Below are 6,852 nucleotides of genomic sequence, written 5' to 3'. Positions count from 1 at the left end.
ACCTTTACTCTTGTTTCTCAGCACAGTGCCCAGCACGAGGGACAGTTTCAACCCTGAACAGGCCGGTAAGCAGGAGGCTCAAAGGACAATCCTTATCTGCTTCCAGAAAAGCACTCACCTGTTTAACCTCACAGCCACCTCACCATGAAGTGTCCTGAAAGTCAGGTGCTTCCTTAGTGTGGTGTCCCTCTGTCTGCTGGAAAATTTCTCTGTGACCCAGGCTCTCTGAGACGCCCTTGAATGTTGGGTCTGTGTCCTTGGCCAGTAGCATAAAACTGTCCTCTTCCTGCCTTGCTTCTATGATTTTTCAGGAAACATTTGGCCATGATTAGCTATCTGAATTTGGGTGTTGAGAGCAGGAACACGGGTAACAGGCCTTTCTGCTGATCCAACCAATTGAAACTTGGAAGCTTTGTTATTGAAGACACACACACACACACACACACACACACACACACACACACCAGAGAAAATAATGAATGATTTCAATCTGATCAAGCAATATTACTAGCTGGTGTTCTATAAGCTTCGAGGACATTCCCTGAGATGACTTCCCCATTGATTGCATCCACACTGATAGGATAACCATCTGCAGACTCAGCCTAAGGGATTTATCACTTCCTGGTTGTGGTGCTAGAACAACTGCCCACCACCGATAAGATCAGGAGACTGATTTAACAAATTGAACTTTAATATGATTTTCCTAAGAAAATTTATCATCCCCGGATACCCCATGGCATGCTGAAACAGCCTCTGCAGGAGACGACGGGATAAGAAAGTCCTGTAACAGCATGGCCTTTGGGCTTAGCACTGCTCTGATCAGTGGATTAAGCTTTGTGACTATGTGGGTACATGTGTGTCCAAAGAGATCCCAGGGAAGCATGGTGACTTAGGAAGAGAGATGCAGCCTACACCCATCAATGGCCTAGCAGTTTCAGGGAGGGATCCTTAGCTGGAAGCACCCGTCTGGACACCTGCTGATCCTATCTGAGTCTTCCTCTCTTGCATCCTGGTAACTTGGTGGCCCCCAAACCAAACTATTAGGCTTTTTGCCACCCTCCCACCATTAAAACTTATTTCCAGAGAAAACATCAGACAAAATACTCTTCATTGTGAATGCTTCAGCCTTGGATAATTGTAACTTTAGTACTCATTACTGGACTCTTCCTGTTAGAGTGCCAGCCCCAGCAAGCCAGGGTGTGCATATGCCAAGACTTAATACATTTTTCTTTCTTCACAGAACCAGTGAGCGAGTGTCACACATTTAGTTACAGAAATATTGTCATAGAACATGCCACAGAACACATAGAAAGGGGTTATGAAGCTCAGATAAGCTTTTGTATACAGAGGGCATGGCACACACACATATCCCCATAACTGTGCTTTCAAATATGCTTGGTTTGGGGGGCTTTTTGTTTTTTGTTTTGTTTTGTTTTGTTTTGTTTTTTTGCTTTGTTTTGATTTTTTGAGCAGGTTTCTCTGTGTGGCCCTGGCTATCTTGCAACTTACTCTGTAGACCAGGCTGGCCTTGAATTCAGAGATCCTCCTGCCTCTGCCTCCTGAGTGCTGAATTAAAGGCACGCACCACCACCACCCAGTGCAAGCGTTCTTGTTTTAACAAATACAGTATTTGTAAAGTGCCCTGAATAGGAACAAGATACGATGTTCTTTCCTTTTTAGATTTTTAAAATTTTATTGTTTTTTGTTTTAAATTTATTTCTTATGTGCATTGATGTTTTGCCTGAATATATGCCTGTGTGAGGGTGTCAGATCCCCTGGAACTATAGAGTGACAGACAGTTGCACATTGCCATGTGGGTGCTGGGAATTGAACCAGGTTCTCTGGAATAACAGCAGTGCTCTGAACTGCTGAGCCATCTCTCCAACACGTATGGGTGATTTTCTTTTTTTTCTTTCTTTCTTTCTTTCTTTCTTTCTTTCTTTCTTTCTTTCTTTCTTTTTCCTGAGACAGGGTTTCTGTGTAGCTTTGGAGTTATCCTGGAACTCACTCTGGAGACCAGGCTGGCCTCGAACTCACATAGATCCACCTGCTTCTGCCTCCCAAGTGCTGAGATTAAAGGCATGCGCCACCAATGTCCGGCTTGGGTGATTTTCTTCATGTAGCAACATAAATAAAACACACGCAAAGCTGGCAAACCTTCCCACGTGACAAAGAGAAAGAAGAGACGGTTGTCTGTGTCAGAGTCCCTCCTCTGTCACCACTGTGTTCCCTTGACTCTCGCTTTTTCCAAATTGTTTCAACTTAAGGTCACTGCTGCTGTTTATTGGCAGCAAGATTTCTCAGTCCGAGAGTGCTAGGGTTAGGAAGGGCCCCAACCCTGCATCCTTGGGAGTCCCTCAGCTACTGCTGCTGCATTTTAGCAGGTTTCAGCTAAGCAAACATCTCTCTGAAGGCATTGCTTTGGGAACCCTGGATGAGGCAAAGTTGCTCCTCCAGTATCACTGAATACATAAAAGCCCCTCCCCCCCCCGTTAGATCAGGTCGCTTTGGCATTGACTCCCTTCCCCCACGATGATTGTTGATGATATGATATAAAAAAAAAAGATGATGGCGGTGGCTTCAAAGCAGTGTGCCTACCATGTGCTGTTCACTGTCCTGAAGAGCTCTTTTGTCATCAATGAGGGAGCTTAATCCTAGGAAACAGTTGACTGTTTTTTTCTATCCCTGTTTTATTAGAGAGAGACTTTTCTGTCATTTCCACGATTCAAACAGTTTTAAACTGACAAAGCAGAGGTTCAAATCCAGATCTGTCTTGGTCATACATTCCCTGGATGAAGTGTCCTCCTGAAGGGTTTGCACATATCATCTCTAAGTCTTACCGTAATATGGCATGAGGCGTTGGTGTACCTTCTTTCCTAACTGTGACAAATGAGGCTTTCAGGAGCTAAGGGACTAGTGCAGGGTTAAATCTAAACACCAATGGAGCTATTAGTTAAGATAAGGGCATTTAAGTTCTTACTATGCCTTGTTGTTCTGGGATTGTGGGTCCTTTTTTATTTTCTCCTTTAAATTTTTAAAAATATGTTTTCAATTATAAGCATATGTAACACTACAATTCTGTCTTTTATAGCCTTTTAATTATAAAAGCAACACACCAAATAGAGGCTTCTTACAAAACATTGAACACTGTGGATGTTGAGTTACTGTTATAATGGGGAGAAGAGATTATTAAAAAAAATAGTGTTATTGCATATATAGCTTTACTTTGTTTGTTTTATTTATTTATTTCTTGCTATTGTGGTGATTCTTTCCAAGGGACATGGGGTAGGCCTGTGTCAGAGTTTCTCTTTTTCATATGAAGACCCTGGCTGATAAGTAGTACAAGTGGCAGCCATCATTAGTTTATATTGAAAGATCAAGAAACTTGCTCTGCTGCAGAGTGAGTTCCAGGGCAGCCAGGGCTTCACACAAAGAAACCCCTGCCTTGAGAAAAAGAAAAAAAAAAAAAAAAGAAACTTCCTCTGTCGGCTTCTGCAGGCTACAGACACTGGGACAGTTGGTGTGGTTTCAATTGTGTACCCCTGGAGAGGTAAGCTTCTCTTGACTCTTCCTGCCCAAACATGGTAGCATATAGGTTAGTGAGCCCACAGAGCTGTAGGGGCAAAGCAAAGGCAGAAGTGAGTGCTGGCAGCCGCTTTTTAAAGGCTGTAGTAGTCACTCTTCTTGTTGAGACAACATGCTTGAACACAGTTTGGAAGTACAGCCCACCACTTCAGGGAAGGTATTGTAGCTGGAATGTGAGCTGGATGGTCACATTGCATCTGTGGTCAGGAGGCAGAGAGAGGTAAACACTGGTGTTCAGTGTTCTTTATTCCATTTGGGACCCCCTTCCATTGATGATACCACCCATATGAAGGGTAAGGCTGCTCTCTTCAATTAAGTCGTCTGATACCACACTCATAGACACAGCCAGGGGTTGTTTCGATGATGGTTTCAAACCAGATAACAACAATGATTGTTAACCATCCTAGAGGCCCTGAGGTCCTGAGTTTGGCCAGAGCTGGACACAGAAGGCATATGCGTACAAGGGAGGAAACTGGGATAATTTTAATGAAAGTTCTGCTCACAAAAGTATGAGAAGTGTTAGGATAAACCAGCAAGGGATGGAATTGCAAAGTATTCATGATGGCAACAGCTATTACCAGCCTAGGCCCAGAGTAGCAAAAGCAGGGATAGTTACAGAAAGTCTGAAGGAGGGAGGGAAGGAAGGGAGGAATGAGAGAGGAACAGAGAGCAAAGGGGGGAGAGGGAGAGTGCCCATGAAAGAGCCTGCCAGAGGGCATTGCTGCCTTTGGATAACACAACAGTCATACTAGGGCCATAGCCAAGCCACAGAGGCTTTAGAGAAAAAATCCCCAGACTTCCCTTTCTTTCTACCCCCTGGTCTTCTATTGGTGCCATAAGAAAGAATAAAATTATTTGCCATCAAGAGTGGCCCCCGAGGGCCGGAGAGATGGCTCAGAGGTTAAGAGCACTGACTGCTCTTCCAGAGGTCCTGAGTTCAATTCCCAGCAACCACATGGCGGCTCACAACCATCCGCTATGAGATCTGGTACTCTCTTCTGGTGTGCAGATATACATGGAAGCAGAATGTTGTATACATAATAAATAAATAAAATCTTAAAAAAAAAGAGTGGCCCCCGAACCTCAACTGGGCAATGCAGTAGAGCTGGCCCTGAAGGTATAGGTGTGGGAGAACCTGAGGATGTGAGAGAGGGGAAACTGACCCCATCCCCTGCTCATCACTGCAAGGGGTGAACTAGCCTTGGCAATGCTGGAGAAGTCACCCTGGTGAAGACAAGGGAGAGCTGGCAGGCTGACCAGCCCTGTAATTACCCAGGTCCAGGACCAGGGCTAAGTGTTGGCCTACCCTATCCCAACATCCACCCCATCTGTGATCTGCTGGAGCACAGGTAGGGGGTGGTGGTCCTGTGAATCCAGGGCTATAGGACAGCAACAGGATGTCCAGGAAAAGTCACAGTGAGGGCCCATTCTTAATTTAGAGGGTTCCTTATTGTTCCTAGAATCTTCCATGAACATACAGTATCCCAACACCCATAGATTTTCTCCTATAATACGGTCACCAGCACCTACCACATACAAAATATATACTGCACCATGTTCTAAGTCTCTGGAATTCATTACATACTGTGTTCTAGATTTCACCTTTCCCACAAGTTTAATGTGGACCCAGAAGAAAAAACTCAAACAATGTTTATTGTGCAATTCCAATAAATGTTTGTGTGACCTTGAATTAGAGCTAGTCTCCATGGTTATTCCAACTGCTCAGTTTAAACAAAAAGCAACAACCTTTCTAAAAATTTTGTTCATTAAACACCAAAGTAAAGCACTAATGATTCATGTTATAATTTTAAAATATTTTCAAGCTATACATACTTGACATACCATCCCTTTTATAAAATAATTTGATTGTCTGGAAGGAAATAACTGAAATAGAGTTCTTTCAATGTATCTACAACCTCTGTAGAACTCTAAAATCAGAGGAGAGTGCAAAGTAAGGATTTCTTAGTCACTAGAAATACGCAAACTCCAAGATGGGAACCAGACTCATGCTTTTCAGCGTTCCCGTGGATGCAGAGCTTACAGTGGCATTAAGGCTCAGATCTCTGGGGTGACTTCAATGGCTTTCACATAGGCTTGTTTCTTTTTCAATTGCTTCTTCTCTTTTGTTCTTTTGTTCTCTCTTCAAAGCAGCTTCCCCAGCCTCCACTATGTCTCAGGCTCTTCTTCCTCATGATCCACTCCTTCTCGGTTCCTCTCTCCTCCTCATGCTGAGACTGCATCCTCCTGACTCTACACGTGTCAGCTCCTGACCCTGCACATATGTCACCTCCAAGTTCTCTTCCACTCCTGCCCAGTTCTTACCTGAATTTTGTTTATATTCTCTGTTGAATCAGAACTTTTTGGCTTTATCCATAGGACGTGTCACCATGTTCACCAGGGCAGCAAGCTTCCATATCTTTGGGTGTTACCTGAGCCAGGCACATTAAATGTAAGCAGTTGCGTCCTCTTTGTGTCAGGGAGTTTTAAAGGTGATCTTCCTCTTGCATAAACTTTGAACCATGGAAGGATTCAATCTTGTCAGCAGGGTGTGTAAGAAAGTGAGCCATCTTCGTATCCTTCATTCTCTCTGTGACTTCTCCCGCTTCTTACAGGATGGCTAAAGAGTCTGGCAATCATACTTTGCTCCAGACTTGGGTTTATCACTACAAAACTCACCCAGAACCTGAATCTCTTCCTGTAGTTGCACCAAAGCTTTGTGAGTGCCAACAGCAAACATTCATGTATCTCTGTCCTTAACATCCATAGTTATTTTAATCCCAATGATGCAGTTCATGATTCAGACCAATTAACATCAGAATTTGTAAATAATAGCTTTTCCAGCTGTTCTAGAGGTGTGCAAGAATATCACCCCTTGCCACTAGGTCTTCATTTTTGCCAGAAGAAGTATATGATTTGTCTTCATAACTCTCAAGTCCACTCACTCTCAGTGTCTTCCTCCTTAGTATCTCCATCTTCAAAATCTCCTCCTTGGTCTTTATCCTGCCCTTCTAATTCCACAGTGTTCTCATCTTCATCATCTTCAACGAGTATCACTTGTCAAGGAGATTCCATAACAGAATTCTCATGCCACCCTCACACTCAGCAAAGTCATTATCATCACACTCTACCATGTCTCCCTCATCCTCAAATCCATCAAACCTGGTTTCAAGAGACACTCCTGAACACTACAAGGACAGCACAGAAAGCACAGGAGGTTTTAATTGCCCTTTAAAAAATAAGCTGCACTGAGGTTGTAACCTGACCAGG

At 43.6% G+C, this 6,852-nt stretch overlaps 1 pseudogene; it reads right to left on the bottom strand.

Moving 5' to 3' along the window:
- Positions 1 to 5,773: 5,773 nt before the first annotated feature.
- LOC100751567 lies at positions 5,774 to 6,379 on the bottom strand (annotated as a pseudogene).
- Positions 6,380 to 6,852: the final 473 nt, after the last annotated feature.

The sequence above is a fragment of the Cricetulus griseus genome, assembly GCF_003668045.3.
Source record: "Cricetulus griseus strain 17A/GY chromosome 1 unlocalized genomic scaffold, alternate assembly CriGri-PICRH-1.0 chr1_0, whole genome shotgun sequence".
In the NCBI taxonomy this organism is placed as follows: domain Eukaryota; kingdom Metazoa; phylum Chordata; class Mammalia; order Rodentia; family Cricetidae; genus Cricetulus; species Cricetulus griseus.
This window is presented reverse-complemented; position numbering and strand designations above follow the sequence as displayed.